The following is a 19,838-nucleotide window of genomic DNA, read 5'->3' as shown; positions in this document are numbered from 1 at the left end:
AGATAATTAAAAACTCCAGATATATCCAAAAACACAACTAAGACATACTTTAAAAGAGGTAAAATTCACAACCTTGAGAATAGCACCCTCCGTGGTCTTGCCTGGGCGAAAACTATATTGATCATCCATCAGCAAGTTCCTTGAAGTCAACGTGTCATTAATTCGAAACACTGGTAAGGACACCAAAGGCCTATAAGAAGGGATCACGGTGGAGTCCTAGTTACTACCTTTAAATAGACATTTTAGAATACCTTTTTTTTCAACAAACAGAGAAATAACCGGCAAAGAGTAACCTGTTAATGATCCTAGTTAAGTAGCAACAAAATTTCCAACAGAACGGACAAGAAGCTTCACTGTGATTCCCTCAAAGCCCGAGATTGATTGTATTCTTGCCGTCACGGCAGCGTTCATAAAAAAAATTCGACGCACTTATGAAGGATACGTGCAAAACTTAAAAAGAAGGAATACCGCCCATAGAATAAAAATTTTAGGTAAGGGTGCAAGACACGAAATCGCTAATATAGTCATATTATGTCAACCTTTCTTTTAAACTATTTGTGAAAATGCGAAATTTGAGAAAAAACTATCGTAAATGACGAAGATTGATTAGAATCTGCAGGCCTATAAGATTTTAAGAAAGTGTTAAAAGACTGTGATTACGTAGTATTATATTGCAAATTTCAGCAATACTTTTGATCGTGATCAAAAGTCTATGAATTTTCAATTCTTCCATCTTAATTTTTATGGGGATATAAAATAGTACGATTATATTAAGTTTTATATAAAATATTTTAATGTGACATTAGAAAAACTTTAGTAGTTTACTCTGTTAGTGTAAAATTTTATTAGGCTAAGGGATCGGGAATATTTCGAATCAGTACTAGGTGGCCGGTAAGGTAGAGTGTGGTGGTATATGTATCCTAAATTTTCGATTTTAATTCTATATTTCTGTAGATAAATAATTGCAACAAGCCGGATGTGAGACGAAGACTGTTATCGACTTGTAAACAATCACGGGCGAATGTAACCGGTTTTTCAGAAGAGTATCGTCGACCGTGTTCTTAATTCCGTACATATAATCCGTTTTTCTTGTTTTACTGGAATCGTGAAGCTCGCAAAGCTCTTGCTTTACTAGAGCTTACGATGATGACGGAGCGAAACGGATCGCATACGATGATGATCCATGAAACGGATCATCATCGTATGCGTCCCACTCAGTTGTTTTTACTTCATCTTTTTTCTCGTTCTTCATACTTTCCTCATCCGTCTATCGATAAATACGAAGTTTTTCATGAAATCGAACAGTGAAAAACCATATACATACAGTTCGCTATCAAGATAATTAATTCGCCACATAAATTTCAATCTAGGATTACGACATGGAAATTTCTTAGCCTATGAAAGATGTCAAGGCCGGCCGCATCCGAACACGAAATCATTCGGGGTTCAATTCGAAACCGGAAGCATACGATAAAAGACTATACTGTGTCGTACCGCCTAGAAAGCCGACATTCTTCACAAGTAGTTGTCACGAGAGTATTTTTGATACCGGCATTGATAGCATTAAAGTTAGCGTACTCGACTTTTCTAAGTCTGTCAAGTGCGACCGATGGTAAAGCGCTGTAGGTTGCTATACAATTTCCACTGTTTAAGAATTCACGAAGCAAAGCTAGTATGAAGCGTAGTTAAGAACTTACTAACCTACTGCATACGAACCTATTACCTACTACTTACAAACTTAGTAGATAAAGTAATCATCTGACCTTCACGAAGAGTGCCATCGTTTCGATTATATGCACGTACGCTTCGTGAAACGTCGGTTGTGGCGAAGCAACCGGTCGGGGTGCTATGGAGATCGTCAATAAGCTGTGGAGGAAGTTGCCGTACGTCGATTGCGCACGGGCCACTCCGGAATTATTTCTGCTTAAATAAGTCGTTACCTTGTGATACGATACAGATCGTCTTCGTTTTCTTCACACCGTACAAAGATAGAAGTAATTTCCATTTAAAATACATATATTTAGGCGATCGAATTTAAAATAATTTTAAAAAATATAACGAACTGTAAAAATAGTTCTATTTTGTTGATCATTTGTTTTAGTGTTTAACATGAATATTTTTGCACACAAAGCGAGAGTAAAAATTATTATTATTATACAAAAATTGTTAGCGTTTAAGGAAATTTTAGTTACAATTCTAAATTACTCACATTTTTATGTCAGTGGATTTAATTTTTTTTTAGTTTGAATTATAGTCGACAGTTTTCTTCGATTTAGTTTTACATTAAAATAAATTCTCTAGAAATTTAATCTGTCTTATTCTGATTATTTTGAAGAGGTAATAATTAATAATAAAATAAAATCTAAAGATTAGAACTATAAAATCATAACAGTAATAGCGATTACTTATGTATCTTTTCCGTATATTTCCTATTCTGTATTATATTTCACTTTATTAAAGTCAAAAAATGATGCGATTATTTTAAATTATTGTCTAAATATTACATTATAATCTGTAGATATTAACGGTTTATTACTTTTTATGTGTATTATATCAGCTGTTCATTTTAATCTTTACGTGTGGAATTTATTCGGATGCAATAAAAATTTAATCATTTTTGATATTCTCTCCGTATTTTATAACCTTCCGTTAAACCTTTACGTACCTATTATCCATGTGTTTAATTTATAGATTGAAAAAACTTTTTAAAGTCAAACCGCGGTTTGACTTTGGACCGTAGCTTTATTTTACTTCCGATTCAAAAATAATAAACCTTGTCTAAAAAAATATGGAAGTTCCGATTATCAGATTCATAAATGAGAATGAGAACGGTCAAAAATGGAACGGATGTTTTTTTGTTTGTACTGTGTATAAATATAAATTAAAAAAAGTTTTCCGATCTTCCGGTGATAAATAATGTTAAACTAAAAGAAAAATGCCTAGTAAAACATTACCGTCACTGTACACGATCGAATAGCGAGAAAAAAATCTCAACGTAAATAAAAAGGACTTCATTATATATGATTGAAATCCTGTTTATTTAAACCGTTTATATTTATGGAGATCCGTCATACATTAGCGGATCGCGTTGTTTTTTAAAAAAAATACCTATAATTAATTATAAATAAATTTTAATATTTCAGTATCCAAAAACCTTTTCGAAGAAAGCAAAAATTATTTAAGATAACTTTCTGTTGTTTTTTTATTTTCTAATTCTGAAACAGATTTACCTTTTCGAGATAACAAGTATACCGTATCGGATTTACTGAAATATTGAGAAGTGGAAGCAGTCGTCTTTTCATTGCGGTGACGGTGTTGTCGCTCACCGGCATATACCTAGACGTTCACTCTATAAGCAACACTGTCATTTCGATCGCTGTGGTATCGGCGTACGGTGAGCACCATTACTCTAAAAGAAAGGGACCAGGATTAACGCCTCTTGTATCTCGGGTTAGGCGCATCACGAACGCGAAAACGATTAAGACGGATCCGTTCTAAGGTTGCATTTATAAACAGGTATTTTCAGAATATTTTATCGGTAATTTGCTTCTCAATAAAATTTAATTTTAAGCGGACGAACAATAACTTATCGCAATAATAAAACCGAAACGTAGCACTCTTACCTTTCTACATCTTTTATTGACCTTGAACCGATGCACGGTTTAGTTTTGTACAACATTTCGTTAAGTTCGCTATGAAAATCTGGGATTTACTTGACACTTAAGTAACATTTTATAGAAAAAGAAGGATCGTATGTTGTTGCGATTTATTTCTGAACTTAAATGAAAAGTTTGATGTGAAGACCACATGACTTCCTTTTACGCCTATTAAATTACATATACACATTTTTTCTGCACTCATTTAAATTTATTTCATTTGAAAGTGAGATGCGATCCTCCAATTCTTTAATAAAGTGGGCAGTTACACAATTGCTGAAATATTGGTTTTTATTAACATCAAATATTTATACAATTATTAGTTCAACAGTCTTACATGAAATATTAGGATAAAGTAAAAGACCCTTTATTACTCGTATTACTAGATCAGTATTATTCGTGTCTTCCTGAGTTGCTGATTAATAAAATTTTCAGATTTCTGGTGTGTCGTAGAAATAAAAGTTGATAATAATTAAATTATTCCTTTTAGTGAACTCCTTTATACTGGTTATAAATGTTAATTTCGACCTTACGGTGTAAAATATTCAATTATTATTATTGCATTATTTGGTGAATAATTAAAAATACAAACGAAATTCATACAGGAAAAATAAAGATAATATGAAGAGATATATCTCAAAAAAACGACAAGAAGATGAATATGAAGAGGAAGAAAATGTTAAGAACAAGGGAAGAATAAAAAAATTAAGAGAAGATGATAAATATAAAGAGGAAGAAAATTTTACAAACAAAGAAAGAATAAAAAGATTAAGAGACGGTGATAAATATAAAGAGGAATAAAACGTTAAGACCAAGGAAAGAATAAAAAGATTAAGAGAGGATGATGAATATAAAAAGAGAGGAGTAAATTTGAAAACTAGAGAACGTGTACACAAATTAAGATCAGAATAATTACATCAAACCATAGAGGGATTAAATAATTGACAGCAAATACGTGAAACGTGATCAACTCCGGACTTAGGGAGAATATTGACCGACAATATCAGAGGATTAGTGAACTAAAAAATAATATTTTTTGCTATTAATTTAAGATCCGGGGCATTTATGCCTCAGTGTATATGTTGTTCTTGTGAGGGTCTACTTTTCAGTCACTCTGTCGTTAATTTTAATGTAGATAAAATTAAACAGAAATTCCAGAATAATTAAATAAAATTAAACTAGAAAATCCAAACAAAATACGATTCTAAATACGTACATACACACATCACGTCGGAACTAGTTAAAATGGATTCAAGGATGGTCAAAACAGTTATTTCCGTTGAAATCTGAAAGCCTAAATTTTTCGCGATCACAATTCTTTCTTTACTTCGTACAAGAAAGTAAAAATTGTATGGCGCTGTTATGAAAGTACCGTAGTTGTATAAAAGTAAGTGTAAACGGGGAAAAGTTTTTCACGTGTTCCGAGTTAACCTTAACGCGTTCCGAGTTTCTGGGGTCTTAGTACCCCGAGTGATAGGTGATTGTTCCAGGATTTAATATTCCTACTGAGGTACTCAAAGGAAATCTTCTCATTGTTATAATCGATAGCGCTTTTCGTTTACCATATGTTAGATCCAGTAATAATCGTATTTTTCGTTGGATGTAGCAGCCATCTTCTTCGGTTTCGGCGAGGTGCTTGGAAAAAATTAACTTTTATCTTCCTGATTTTGTGCATGTTATCGCCGGTGGTATTTCATTAATAATTAAAGCTATCGATAACAAGTAACCCGTAGTACAATTATTGATAATTTGACAGAAGTCTTAATTGTCGGCCTGGACATTATTTTCTATATCGCAAGAAGAATTGATTTTTTTTTTAATTTTATACGTCCCTATTTCTTATTATTATTAATCTTTGTGCGACATAAAAAGGTTTAAACTGTACTGTTGCAATTTCTCCGTATCTTGGTCATTCCGGCTTCTCAGAATTAAATTTTTTGCGGTGTTGTGGACGGTCAAAAGGGAAGATGCAGAGTTCATAAAAATATTATTATTATTAAGCGAATAAGTCATTTTGAATTTATAATTCATAATATTTTTACTGTTACATCTGCAAAACATATGTGACTAACAGAAATCCGACGGCCTATTTTTTATATCAAAAAATTTTTGTTTTCATTCTTTACATATAATTCAAAATTTCCGTGTGTTTGTACCGATGCTTCCTTAAAACTCAGGAACCGCTGGACCGATATGAATAATAAATAGTCTTCTCCATTAATTAATCCAAAAGTTCCATTATTAAACGAGAAGTAAAGCGTAAACCCGAGACCGTTTGTATTTTATAGTGTCATTTCCCGTATTTGTCTCCGACCGAATTACATTCTGTAAGATAATACGTTTACAAATTATAGTAAAATTTATTTTGGCATTTCGATTATCAAATTCGATAAAATTATTCTAGAGGTATCATAAATTCGACAGAAAGATTTTATTGTTTTACAATTTTCACTAGCAGACAAAAAGTTATTTATCGTTACGTTTTCAATATAAAATAAAAATGTTTATATCTTATTAGAAGGCATGTATATCCTTTGGAATTTTTTTTTAAGTACATGCGAAATGAAAATTTATTTTCATTATTTGAAAAGAGATTTATAATAACCCATAGCAAAGATAATAAATAACCTTCTGTTGTTATATTTGTAGTGATAGTCACCGACTAAATCCCGTTAGCTTATAGGTTGCGCGACTCCCACGAGTGAAATTAATTTTTTTTTAATTTATTCATTTAATAATTTAGTCGAAATAATTTCTAGATTTATTTATTTATTTAGTCGAAAACTTTATTTTTCTTTTTTCTTTGACGGAATCTAGCATTACGTTCAGTAGGTATGAGAGGTTTTGTAGAAAATGTTTCTTCGGTAGGTCGGCGAGTTAAGTAAATAAATTCGTTTTTTATCCTGATCGGTAAATAATAATAATAATACGTTATGGAGATGACGTAGGTAACCGGATAGATGCGCTACTCTGCGAATAAATATGCTGGCAATCGCCTCAGCATTTGTCTCGATTCATAAAGAGATGCGGTGGTATAAACCTCGATTAGAACAGTATCACAAAATAAACAAATATAAAACAGAACGTAAATATGGATAAAGTCCATTTTAATTATTTAGAAAATGAACACGCGAAATAATATTATTAATATATAAAGATACTAAATATATAAAACTACTAAAAAATAAATCATAATTCAGAAGGCGTTAATTTATTCATATATTTCTGTTGAACAGAGATGCAAAAAATTAGGGCTTACATTTTTTTAAATATCGAAAAGTATAACGATAAATGTGTTTCGTATTACTGCATATTTGAAAATATATATTGTAGGAATATTTTAAATTATGAACAGTTTCGAGAACTTTTTTCGAAAAAAAATGTTTAGAGTACATGTAATTTATCATGTTGTTTGGCAGGTGTCATTCTAATTCCTTATCGACATCCACTTCACAATATTAACATTACTTCGTCTGTTTTTGCGTTGTCTTTTCCTGTATTTTATTTGCCTTATTTATTCTTATAAGTCGTACCGGTAAAACTGCTTCCTTAAGTAAGCCGGTTTATTTTTATTTTTTTAATTATTTGGAATTACTTTATTCCTTCCATTATCTTTAACCTTTTTTTTTTTTTTTTAACCGTGATTACTAATCCGTGAACCGTTTTGATTATGAGAAAATATTTCTTATATAATACTGACAGAAGTTTTTGTTGACTTCATTCAAGAACAAAGTAAATTTGGGACTTACGACTCGCGTCTGTTTAGACGAACGCAGTGGAAATCTCTTTCTTGTACGGTTTGTTTCTCTCGTTTTTCGAGTAAGCTTTAACGATTATCGGAAGGATCGGTGGTTTTTTCATAATTTGATAATTATATATCTTTAATTATGGACGTTAATTCGATCGGAAGTCGATCGGGCGGTTTATAATTGTTTTGATCGATTTTACCTTAAACATAATTACGCTTTGAATAAAAATTTTAGAATTCGTAGATACGATCAAAGCCCGACGAATCGACATCGATTGTGACGCCTGAGTCAGAAGGATTGGTGATGGTCGCCGGGAAGGAGGCGATAAATATTACCGCGATCTGATTGTCCCCGCGCGGTAAGAGATATGGGATCGGTAGACGAAGGATAGATGGACCTGCGACTGATCCCGGACTTCCAGAGACGGTAAACCGCAAGCACGGAGAATCGGAGTACGAATCGATCCGTTTCCTGACCGGTCACGGTCGCTTAAAAGCATACCTTTGTGCGAAGGCATCGAAAGAAGAAACTCCCGCACAGAATACTTCTGGAGGACCGCAAAACACACGGAGTCCGAATGCGATCGCTTCTAGTGGCACAGGGGAGCACGCCTGAGAGATTTCGGACGTGGCACGCGGTGTCGAAGATATCGGTCAGGATTATTAGCACAAAAACGGCGGAGGAAATACAGGGGTGAATTCTTCCTGATTTTCCCTTGCGTTGTGTTCGATATCAAAACAGGTCCGGCCTCAAAGAGAAGTAATCCACAAAAAAAAACATACGATTGAAGCGTACCTCTCAATCTCGTAGATAAAATATTGTGGAGAAAATCCTTTGCTCGACATTCTTAACGAATAGATCTATCTACAAAATTCGACCGGAGGGGAAGGAAAAGGGTAAAAATAGAGGAGATTTTTGGGGAAATCTTTGTAAATATTTAAAAAGCTACTGGCTTATTAAAAAACAATTCAAATCTTCTTTAAAGCTTATGAAATTCCTAGCTATTTGGATTTTTCCACCGAAATGCGGCGATTTTGGTTCCTGAAGATCTTCAATTCTTTCCAAATTTAAAAAAGGACCTTAAGGGGATTCATTTCATGGCGGATGATGAAATGAGGTGAGGTCATGAATCAAGAAAATCTGTCGGAATTCTTCGTCGACGGAATTACAAAATCATTTCAGTATCAGGAAAAATTTGTAATTAACTACAAACGGTAGCCGCGTTGAATAAATAAATCTCTTCGGGCCGGTAAAATGTAGTTCATGCTACTTTTAAATTCTAATATCTATTTCCAGTTCCGAATTATTAGTGCACTTATCGCATACTCACCTCACAGTCACTCCTTGTATTTTGCTACAATTTTTTTTTTTGATCTTCAAAACTTACACAAAAAAAGAAAAAATCAATAATTCCTTTAAAATGTTTTTCGGAAAAAATTCTATTATGGTGACTCGAATCAATAAAATCTGCGGACAATTATTTTTTGGTTCTTAGGTAAGAAATATGGTGGCATATCGTTTTACATCTCGTAATACAACATTGTAATTAAGTTTTTTAAGGAAAACATTTTTTTTCAGTTGAAAATAAAGATGTTTTTGTTAAAGGTTATTATTGAAAATCACTGTTTCACATTTCTTTACAAAACTACGTTTCACTAGTGTGATGTAAGCAGTTATAACATTTCTGGATTGATATGTTTATTTTAAATGCGTATGGAATTGCGTTTGCAGTAATATAATCTTAACCTACCGGGTTGTCTAGTGGTGAACGTGTCTTCCCAAATCAGCTGATTTGGGAGTCGAGGGTTCCAGCGTTCAAATCCTTGTAAAGTCAGTTATTTTATACGGATTTGAATTCTAGAACGTGGATTCCGGTGTTCTTTGGTGGTTGGGTTTCAATTAACCACACATCTCAGGAATGGTCGAACTGACTGTACAAAGACCACATGAAATGGACTTCATTTACACTCATACATATCATCCTCTGAAGTATTATTTAAAAGGTAATTACCGGAGACTAAACAGGAAAAAGAAAAAGTAATATAATCTTCGTTTTTTTTTTGTCGCCTAGAAACAAATTTATTGGTTTAAATATCCCCCATTTACTTTTTTGTTTTTTATAACATTAGAAAGAATACCAGGACGTCATATATCATGATATATGATACAGCTTTTCTTGTCATTCACTGTGTCTCCCACTAATCTTATTTTAAAGGATTGTAAAATTTTTTTCATCTACTTCTATGTAGAACTATTTGGTTTTAAGTTGTCGGTAATTATACAATCTAAAAGACGAGAACAAATTAAAATACTTTTTTTTTCAGTCAGCTGCTCTCTATTAAATAAGGTTCTGTAAATCAGTAACCGAGAATTACGGAGTAAAGGAACGGGGATCAATATTTAAGCGATACAAACTCGTTACCGTTAACGATTCTTAACCTTCTTTTCGAAAACTACTTTTCAAATTTGTAGAGATAGTCTTCCCGAAATCGGAAAGCGACTTCGGGTGTCAAGCCGATAGGTAAACATGTCAAGGGTAACATTTGTGTCAATTTTTAAAAAAATTAATACAATCGAAAATCATTTTTTAAATATTATTTTGTATTCGCACAAAGCACGTTCACAGTTTGCGATTTCTCGGCCGGAGAATTCCATTATGTTTTTATCCCCTTTTAATTTTTCACATGCGCGCGAAAAAAAGACACATAAAGAGTACAGAAGCTAAGTTTTTGTTTTAAAATTAAAGGATCGGATTTTTTTATATAAAAGAATACGAAATACTTTTGGGAATTTTGTTCTGACATTTACATATCTGTTATACATGATGCGAATCGTAGTTGTCAAATCAAAGTATTGTAAATTTTAATTTACTCGTTAGATAATTGAGAATAATTAGTCGGTAATTAAGGTAATGATAGCGAGATGTACGCCTATGTGTTGACTGTATAAGTAAATTTTATTCAAAGACCGTTAAATTGTCATACAGTTTACTCTTTTCAAGAATGTTTTTCTTGATCGTGATATGTTCGGACCAAAAAACATATTTTTATGGCACATCTTATTTATTTTAAATTTAATTTTTAAATGACATTTAATCTGGTTGGTTGAAACGTCTGGTATTTTATGGTTTTTAATAACGTATTTCAATTTGTTTTACTTTCCCAGATGTTAAAAGATAGCTGATGATTTAATCGGATAAAAATTTTGTATTCTTACTTGATCCGTTGATGCTGTATCTTCTTAATTATTTTCGTTAATGAAGTATCGTGTCGATGTTTCAAACCGGCACACCTAGTTAAAGTACTAAAAATTATGATGTGACTGTCTTCAGATTAAACTTTTGTGTTATTTATATATATATATTCACAACCTCTTTTTAATTCTTTACACACCTCCTATATTATTACTTTTATGCTGTATATAAATTATTACTTTTTTTTATGACTAATTTTTAATAGCAGTTTGTTTTTTCTTGATAATGAATTTTAACATCCGTCTTGTTAGGTTCATTTTACAGTCGATCGTTAAGGTACTGAGAAATTTATGCTATTTGATGACATCTTTTGTTCGACTTGGCTTTCAAAATTTAGATTTTTTTCAACACGATTTTGAGTCATGTAAGGTTTCAGGCTACAATAATTTCTCTGGTTATTGACCTTCAAAATGGTATATCCCTGAATCCAATAAAAAAGGCTTAGGCATAATTCTGAATGTAGGAGTATACGCGCGCGCGTGTATGTGAAGGCTTTTATTCTTAGAATGCGTAACCAGGTGTGAAGATAAAATCATGAAATTCGCTATAAAATCACGAGCGCTATAAATTACGCTCATGAATATTTCGCGACAACGTTGCCGGCTATTTTTGGTTAGTTTTATCGGTATGAGAATTCAAGATATTCTTTAGTGTAAGTTAATACTCTCAAATAATATTTTATATATTAGTTTTTGGTTTCTGTTGAAGAAGGGGAATTTGAGTATGCCCCGGAAACCATATGCAGCCAACTGGAAATTCCCGGAAAGAATTATCGATGGCGAACTATTAAAAAACAATATTACAAGCAATTTAGAAAAACCGTCTTCTTAGGTTTGCAGATACCGACAAGGGTCCAGCCAAAATGTTCATCCGGCTCTGCTTCCTGGATGAAGCGGGCTTCATTCTAATTCTGGTACATTTTTTTACTGTACGAGGACGAATCTTAATGAAGAAAACAAAATTAATTTTCATATTTAGTGATCTCACACGTGTTATTGAATGATAGAGTGCAATATTATTTGTTTATAAATGGGGTTCCGCTTTTTTAGGTAGATTTCATAAGAAATCTTAAATATCTTGACTCAACTTCTGGAAAATTTCGATATATCTACGCGTTTCACATCCCCCAGATCCCAAAACCACCGTCAGTTCAAAATTTTATACATATATATATATATATATATATATATATATATATATATATATATATATATATTTCACTTTCTTGTGGACCGATAACTGCTGTAATTTTGCACCAACCACTTTCAAATTGATACATAAAATATAACAACGACCCAAAATCTCAGTCGAGTTCTGTAATGGGCAAAATCGGACCGTGGGGTGGAAATGGGGAGGCTTTTAAAAAAAAACAAAATATCGCTATAACTTTCTTATTAAGTAAAATATCGAATCGTTAAAGTTCCTACTATTCTTTGGATAAGGGCCTAATTGTAGTAAAGTTTTTTGATATCACCGACCATTTGCTCAGGGGGGTGGAAAAAATGGGGTTTCGAAGATAAAAAATCATACCTTCCTTAATATGCACAGTATCGAATCGGTTTAAAGTGATCGTTAGTCCTCTAAACATTACTTAAAACAATTGTCTGAAACAAGTTTTGATATGATCAACCATTACGGCAAGGGATGACTAAAATGTTGCTGAATTGTAAGAAGATGGAGCTTGTCGTATCCTAAACATGTGAAACTTTTTTCACAAGCAACAATTGTCGTATTGAGTAAATTTGAAGTTTTTCTTAAATTAAGATGGAAATTTTTTTTATCCCCTACTTAGCACCGGTGAAATCTATCTCCGCCTTTCGGCGTGCCGAAAAGGGATTTTTTTATTATCGAATCGGATAAACGATAAAAATTACTCTCATATTATATATCAAACGATTAAGTCCCGATGAAGAAGAAGTGGTTCCAAATTGTTCTAATGAGGAAATTTTCATGTTAAATATATGGTTTTATACAAAAAAATACGACAGAAATCGAATTCATCATCTAATTACACACTCATTCATCTTCAATTACAATTCGTCATTCATCATACACACATTTATCTTCAATTACACACCTAACTCCAACGGGTTCTTTCCCCATCTCAGTAAATGCCGAAAACAATAGGACTTCTACAATAATAGTACTACAATTAGCGATAAAGGACTTGGCCTTAGTTACAAAAAAATCTGAAAGTGGACTTGCACATATTTAGGAAATGATTTTAAATTCGTTAAACACCGTTTCAATCTTACGTACGAAATGTTAATAAATCTTAGCGATCAAGAAATTCTCTCTTAAATCTTAGTTCTTTAAATAAGAAACCTTTCCGAATCCTACTAACGAAGTTAAGAACATTAAAAATATTATAATCAGTAAATAATTTGTTACAAGAAGGAGAATAAATGTTTTGTAAAATATGAAAAAGTAAGCTATTTATTGATTAAAACATTATCCGGTTACCTGATTATCTTGAGTATTCTTATTTAAATGTCAAACCGAAATTTTAATATACTTTAACCTCCTATTTATGCTATGCTTACGCATATAAAGTTTTTTTATTTGTAATTAAGAAAACTTAAAGCAATATTATCAGTCAATAGGTGTTTAAAGTATTGCATTGTATAGATAAATTTAATCAAATCAAAACAACCACTTAAAAAATAATTTTTATATTTAATCACTTAACTATTATGATAAATTCAAACTTTACCAAAGTTTTTGATTACTGTAATAAGTGATGCGCTTGGTATTCCTTACTCCATATTTTTGTAAACCAACTTAATTTAAAACAAATATTCAACAGTAAGATAAATTTTAATATATAAAAGTTTTATATTAAATGGATTAAAACTATAGGTTACATTACATAAATTATCATTAATCCATTCGTAAGTTTAAATTACATTCGTGGAATTACGTTATGAAAATTTTGAACCGTAAGAAAAACGCCGATTCAAAACTTAACTCGAGCTCGAGTAACCCACCTGGTTGGTCTAGTGGTGAACGCGTCTTCCAAATCAGCTGATTTGGAAGTCGAGAGTTCCATCGTTCAAGTCCTATTAAAGCCAGCTATTTTTACACGGATTTGAATACTAGATCGTGGATACCGGTGTTTTTTGATGGTTGGGTTTCAATTAACTACACATCACAGGAATGGTCGAACTGACACTGTACAAGACTACACTTCATTTGCGCTCATACATATCATCCTCATTCATCTTCTGATGTAATACCTGAATGGTAATTCCCGGAGGCTAAACTGGAAAAATAAAGGGCTCGAGCTCGAAACCTTCGAAATGAAAGGCAAAGATATTACCACTCCACCAGTTTTTGACAAAAACTTATGTTTTTCTATTGATTTTTTTTTTTAATAAAATTTTCATTACCTCTTAACGAGTAGTAACAAAATTTTGTTGTGTAGTATCTTTACTCAGGTCCTGAGCATCACATTTTACTACTTCAGCAACTTCTATTGCATTACTCCATCGGTTGAGAAAGGTCTTGCCCCCTCTAGAGTTTAAACCCTTTTATGAAATATATTACCAAAAAACTAGTTCTAACCGTTACAAAATTAATTTTTTCCTGATGTCCAACCCGCGTGTAGATTTAATTGATGATATTTGAAATCTCAAGGATTAGACTTAAATCCCTAGAAAAATTTTTAAAATTCTCGTTAACACTGATTTAAATCTGTTAGGTCACGCGAATAGGTGCGTCTTGAATATTTTTATTTACTGTCTAGGAACGGTTAAGAAACCCAGCTTTACCCGATAGCGCTTCAGTCTTAATTAAAGAACCTTCTCGTCGAATTTATTTTGCAACGATCGGCCGGTCCCGATATCCTCAAACAGTAAAACTACCGGTATCTTGATCTGGACACCACAAAATCACAACCGGTGAATCAGGGATCGAGGCTCGTTGGGGATAAAGAACCACTAGACAAACGATTTCATGAAAACGATAGCTTAAAGCTCCTTCTGGGCAGAGCGAACCCTCGGGAATTTGGGAAATCTTGAAGTTTGAAGTTTTATCCGGGACGAAGCTATCGATCAAAAAATGTACTGTAACAAAACTTTTTTCTCCATAAACGTTCAGTCTTTGTAAAGGAACCGTTATGTCCGTCTCCGGAATTTTAATGGAGAAGAAATAAACGACCGAAACATAAACCGTATAGTCTTATCTTCCTAGAGGTGGGTTTGGGTAGTAAAATTATTTAAAAGTTAAAATTTTTTCCGAAGAAGTCCTCGACCAATGGATTCCGTAATTGTCGTTTAAAATAAATTTGATACAAATATAAATTATTTTCTTTTAAAACTTGCTGGATTAATCCAACTCCTTTGTTCAGTATTGATTTGAAAACAACGTATTTTCTTTGACTGACCTGTCCTCATAACATTCATATCTCACAAAACATTAGAACTGAGAGTTGTATGCAATCTGTCGATTCATCGAATTAAATATTAAAACTTTGATCTCACATGCTGAATTATCTGCTCACTAACATCGGCAGCCATGTCGTCTATTCGCCTTGATTCTGTAGCGTTAGAAAACGAAATTTTTTTGCTTCTTCCACACCTATTAACACTGACCAAATAAATGCAGCAGACAATATGAGATTTTCTTATGAAGTATGGATATTTTAGCTACTCTTAATCCTACGAGATAAGATGCTTCAAGTGTACTTTTATCAGTGTGGCTTGATTTACAAATAGAACCTTGATTTCTAAAAAACATGACAAACAAACACATGACATGACATGTTTTAACATGTTCAAACATGACGTAATTTTTTGGTTCCTTATTAAGTATGTAATTTTCTTTCGAAAACTGTAAGGGTATCAAAGGGGAAAATCCGGACGTTTAGTTTCCAAGTGTCGAATTAATTTCGATGGCTCCATAATTTCAAGAGAGAAGACTTGAAGGCAAAACACATTGTGGTTTTCTTCTGTATTAGCTTGTATTTTTACCAATCGATTCTCTGGATATAGATGGCTTACTTCGTTTTTTTTTCAGCAATTTTGTGTAAGAATCTAATTGAAAAAAAACCGTTACACAGTTTGACAGCATACTAAAAAACTGAAACCTCAGATATTATTTTCAATGAAAATACGTTCTTCAAAAAATAAATACAAGGCACCAAACGCATGGTTTACATTCGAAACTAAACTGACTTTTGACCTTACGCCTCTTTTATAGTTTTGAGATTACGACGTGTTCAAACATATCATAGGGATGTTCAAACATGACGCTCTCACAGCGAATATTATGCAAGCAGACCAAATTACAAGGAGAACGTACACATCAAGTTGGAATCTGTAGGTTGCTCATGTTTGTTCATACCTGTCGCTATCAAATCAGCTAAATAGTTTTTACTAAGTTTCGTCGGGTTGGAGTCGGGGAGGGTCGCGAAATATTCATTATATATTGTTTTTTTTTTTTTTTACTTTTTAGGGCCGTGGAGCTAAAAAAGTTGAGAATCATTGCTCTACTGGGAGGCGATCATTTACATACTTGTATATTTATATTTTTTAATTTTATTAGTTTTTTTTAGGTTTTACTTTTTATATACATTACCGTGAAACAGTTCGCATAATTTTTATCGAACTTTTTTTCAGTTAGTGTTCATCATCGACTACAAGGCGAACCGAGGAAGACGATGTTTCTTCCCTTTCTAATATTCTCATTTCATGCCTTCAACCGCTTTGTATTTATACGTCGGGTCGGTCACCCGCTCCGGCTACCCAAAAGTTATCGCATTATAGGTACGAATTAATTTTATTATTCGTTCATTTTCACACTTGTTTTCAGCTATTCAAGTTGAGTTTCGCTTAATGTACCTCAGGAAAACGCTTTAAGTAGAAAGATAATCTCACATGTTTATTAAAATATTACATTCAGTGAGATGTATATCCTCTGAAAAACTCGTCTTTGCTTGCGATTTAGGTTTTTAATTATTTTTCCTCTTTTAAAGATTATTCATTCATTTTAATATTTTGTTTTGTCGGTCGCTATTATCTTTTACTGCGATTATTAACCTAAATAAAATAATTCAATACATTGAGTTTATCTCTTATTGCAAATAAATTTGAATAAATTTGAAGGGATATAGTGTACTTAAAATAATAATACATTTTTTAAAGCTAAAAAAGCAAAAAGTCTAAATGTTTTCATAAAACGTTTCTTCTTTTATTAGTTATTGTAAACTACTTGAAGTAATCAGTAAATTATTTCTTTCCGTTTACTAAAAATTGGCGACTGAATGAAAACAATTGAGAAATCGTAATTTTGTAGTAAAAGTTTTAAAAATTTGTTTCCTTTTTCCACCGATTCTTTAAGTTAAACCCCTTTTTGAAATAGAATTAACTCTCATCTATATTTGCTTGCAGGAGGTAGATACTTCGAGCTCCGGATGAAATATCTACATTTCAACTACTCCTCGATTCTGTTACCGGTTACCGGGTTTGATTATAACTGTTATCGGGTTTTATTATCAACGTTTTGTCTTATAGATTTAACGACCTGTAAGTATTCGTTACAGAAACGTGCGATATCATCCATCTACGAATCTTCAAACGATAAAACTCTATACGTAATATCGCACCGTTTATTCTCTACGATTACGGAATATATAACGGCAATTTCACAAGAGAAAAGGGTACGTTAATTTTTGTTTTACATTACCTGCCTTAGTCTTTCTTACGGCTTTGACGCGTGCAAAGCTTTAGCTCAAGAGACATTAGCTAGAGATCTTTTTGTTAGAGTAGTCAGATGATATTTTTTATACGTCCAGTCCCTGCGATGTACAGATGAAGATTTCACTCGTAGGACCGTATATTAGGCATTTTAGTGTGTTTGCGTTCCGATATGCGACCGTATAATCGGCTCGATCAGAAGACGAGGGAAACCGCTTCACTACTCACTTTCCTTAAGATATCAACACGGTATTTAAGTTATTTCTGAAGAATTTCTACGTGTTTTTCTGTACTTTATCTCACTAGACTGTGCATAGGTCGGTAAGTAAGGTCGCGTAATTATATTTCACTCTATTCCTCACCACTTGATCCCAACGCCAAACGAATAGTCATAGATTACAAATTATACCGATGTGACTAAAAATGTTACGTCGCTACGATCGAATTTACGTGCCGTTTCTAACTTAAAGATCTTAGTGTATATCTACCAACATCGTTGTATGAAAGCTACAAAGTAACGAAACTTATTAGTTTTTTTTTTTGGGGGGGGGGGGGATCGACCCGGATAAGTTTTATACGTATTAATAAATTAGCTGGGCTTCCGCTTGCTCGTATCATGAGATAGTGATCTGGCATGTTCGGTGTCGTACGATTATAATTGATTTTTACGATACGGATTATTTTTCTTTTTGTTAAATTAAATGGTAAAGCAATTTTTAATTATTTTATTTTTTTCTTCTTAGTGCGCCTACACGATATGTTCTACATAGATCAGCCAACACGAGCCGTAACTAACATTTTTTTTTTTTTTTTTTTATTATAACTTTATTAACTTCAATTTACACCGACAAAAAGACTTTTACGTTAGACGCCTGCGACGATAATTATCGACAAATTAACTAAAAAACATTTCTTTAACTTAAGGAAACGAGTAAACATTTGCTGAGCAATATTCCGTACGTATGTACAGTTAAACTTTATACCGATAGACAGTAACGGTATTTAAAAAAAAAAAAAATATGTTACTAAAACTTCGTGTATGTTTACGCTTTATTTTTTTAATTACATAGTAAAATTAGAAAATCTCAATTGAAAAAGGTCGAACTAAAATTAAAAACTTAATTCTTAATAAAAGCTACAGAGTATTGCAATGTGAATAGTAACTTAAATTAAATATTATTAATTCATAAATACGATTAATTTTCCTGTTAAACAGTTAAGACTTCTTGGACTAGTGCGCAGTAAAATCTAATATTTATTTAATAAAATATTTTTATCTTTTAACCGATATCTTAATTTCTTTATCGACAAACGTTGTAAGGCATCAGTTGAAATATATCGTAACAGGTAGAGAAGCTTCCGGAAAAAGAAAGAGAGAAAAAATGAAGAAAGAAAAATATAGAAGAAACGACAAAGAAATTCTTTCTAGAAAAGATTCTTTAAAAAAGCGTAAAAGGTACGGATGGTGGAAATTATTCCGCTTGGCCAAACAAAAGAACGGGCGGGTACCGGTACCGCAGATCTGTACTGGCGTATCTGATCTAGTACTGCCGAGAACCAGCAGAGTGATGAAACACGATTTCAGTATGCGATAAATACAAGTTCAGTATATTGTGTGATAAATGCGATCAAGTGTGTTAGAGCATTCGAGCGAGGCTGCGGTAACAAACGAATGAAGGTGCGTCACGAGTATTCCTTTTTGGACAGCGGTTAAGAACGAGAAATTGTTCGGCGAGTTATTTTTAGACAGGAGTCGAAATGCCATTATTCATTTATAAATTGCAAGTTAGTTCTTTTTTGAAACATTAAAAGTAAACGATTCTTGCGTAAAGTGAACTGTTGATTTTGTGATTGTTATAATTTCTTGTTAATTCTGTATTAGTTTCTATCAGCTATATTATAAGGTGTGTAGTAAATCGGAATTATATTTAGCTATCATAATCGACCTATTTTTAAACTTTATAGTAATAGATACTATTTGTAAGAAATATTTATGTGCGCTATCTCTCCATATCTTCGTCGAACCACGAACACGCTACAGTATTTTTTTCTGTTTTTATTTTCATATATTCTATACCTTTATTTACTTTAATCTCTTCCTCCTTTTAAAATAAAAAGGTCGCGATGCAAGTCTAACAGAAAAACTGTGAAAATTACCGCTGCATCAGGAACGTTTCAGGAAGCCCTGAAATATTATTTACTTATATACCACAAATTTACTAGAGAGGAATCCGCCTTCTCGGATCATCAATTATATTGAAGTAGATAAGTTTCTTAGGAACTCCGAGTTCAGGTCGAGTCTGACGAACTACCCAGAACGGGTAAATTGGGAAACGCGTGTATAAATGAATGCGCGGTAAGCGGTTTGGTTTATCGATGAATTTTTGTCATCCTCGTGGCATTTATTTATGTGACGGCCGAGGTAATCGGAGCGCTTAGTTAATATGATAGAAGAACGTGGAAATCTGAGAACAGATACTGCTCT

The 19,838-nt window shown here is 32.6% G+C and overlaps 1 protein-coding gene across 1 annotated transcript in view; it reads right to left on the bottom strand.

Annotated features, from left to right (window-relative positions):
* The window catches only part of LOC142331389 (uncharacterized), a 104,821-nt gene that overhangs the window by 55,420 nt on the left and 29,563 nt on the right, over positions 1 to 19,838 (bottom strand). The gene's annotated exons all lie outside the window — the stretch shown is intronic.

This window comes from Lycorma delicatula, chromosome 10 (genome assembly GCF_047948215.1).
Source record: "Lycorma delicatula isolate Av1 chromosome 10, ASM4794821v1, whole genome shotgun sequence".
Classification (NCBI taxonomy): domain Eukaryota; kingdom Metazoa; phylum Arthropoda; class Insecta; order Hemiptera; family Fulgoridae; genus Lycorma; species Lycorma delicatula.
The sequence above is the reverse complement of the archived record's forward strand: the minus strand, read 5'-3'. Positions and strand labels throughout refer to the sequence as shown.